This window comes from Triticum dicoccoides, chromosome 6A (genome assembly GCF_002162155.2).
Source record: "Triticum dicoccoides isolate Atlit2015 ecotype Zavitan chromosome 6A, WEW_v2.0, whole genome shotgun sequence".
In the NCBI taxonomy this organism is placed as follows: domain Eukaryota; kingdom Viridiplantae; phylum Streptophyta; class Magnoliopsida; order Poales; family Poaceae; genus Triticum; species Triticum dicoccoides.
The window spans coordinates 628858639-628859919 of record NC_041390.1 but is presented as its reverse complement, the minus strand read 5'-3'; positions in this window follow the sequence as shown (position 1 = coordinate 628859919).

Sequence of the window (1281 nt, the reverse complement as noted above, 5' to 3'; positions counted from 1 at the left end):
TAACACCCTCTTACCCGATGAGACAAGCTTCACTCTTGAAACAAGCTTTCGTCTAGAATTATATTCCCTCTGTCTCGAAATAAGTGTCTCAACCTTAGTATAATTTTATACTAGAGTTAGTATAAAGTTGAGACAGTTGAGACACTTATTTTGAAACGAAGAGAATATATCTAAAGCGTGAACCGGTACAAAGTTATGAGAAAATGTCGAAAGAAAATAAAATGGCATCCAAGTGAGTGGCACAAGTTCGGCATGAAAACATGAGACACCACAACTAACAAGAGCCACTCGAGACAACTGAACGCCACCTTGAGAAATCACTGGACACCGTAGTGCTAAACACACAAAGCCATCTTCGGAGGGGGTCAACTCGCCGTTGAGACTGCCCCCTAGCTCCAAGACATGGAGCACCGCTCCGGCCTTGAACAGATCACGGGGGCATGTTTATAATATAGGAGATCATCGGGACACCCCATGCTAGAGTCGAGGAAGCTACATATGCCAGGAATAAGAAACCTAAAGCCGCTGGACAACTGCAACCAAAAGGATATGGGGCTCTACGACGACACCCTCAAGAGGGGTGCCGATGCCAAGCGCTACCACTGTGGAGCCGAAAAGGGCTGACTAAGTTTTTCACCCCAAAGCCCAAGACCATGAGGGGACCCACAACAATGCCTTAGGAGGTAAGCGACAACCGTAGCAGCACAACGGTTAGGGCCGTTCAACCCATATGCTGACTCACGACAACTGGCTGCCGATGCCAGATCCCATCTGGATCCAGCCCCCACCACGGAGCCAGGCGGGGATGAGTTCAACGAGAATGAGATGGAGACCTCAATGGCCCTCCTGGTCACGCTGCTCATGAGCGCGGATCATCTGAAAATCCCAAGACAGCTTCACCCCTCGCACCCGTTTGATCAATCATCAATGACTTGAAGATAATTATGCATCTTCCGGACAAGTGTGTATTCGTAATTAGGAGAGTAACCAGAAATGACATGTCTTTTTTGGAGGCTTTTTTTTTCCTATAAAAGAACTTTTAGCTCGTTTTGTTTTTGTTTCCGTATTGAAGTATGTATATCTCCGTTTTTCTATGGGTGAAAGGAACCATCCGTTTATCTTTCGTACATATATTTATTGATCATAATTAGTTAATACTAATTTCTCTAATTAATGTGATTGATATCAATGGGGACGTAGCTCAAATGGTAGAGCATTTATACGGCTTATAAAAGGCAGGGGGGTTGATACCTCCCATCTCCAAATCCTATTTTTCTTATT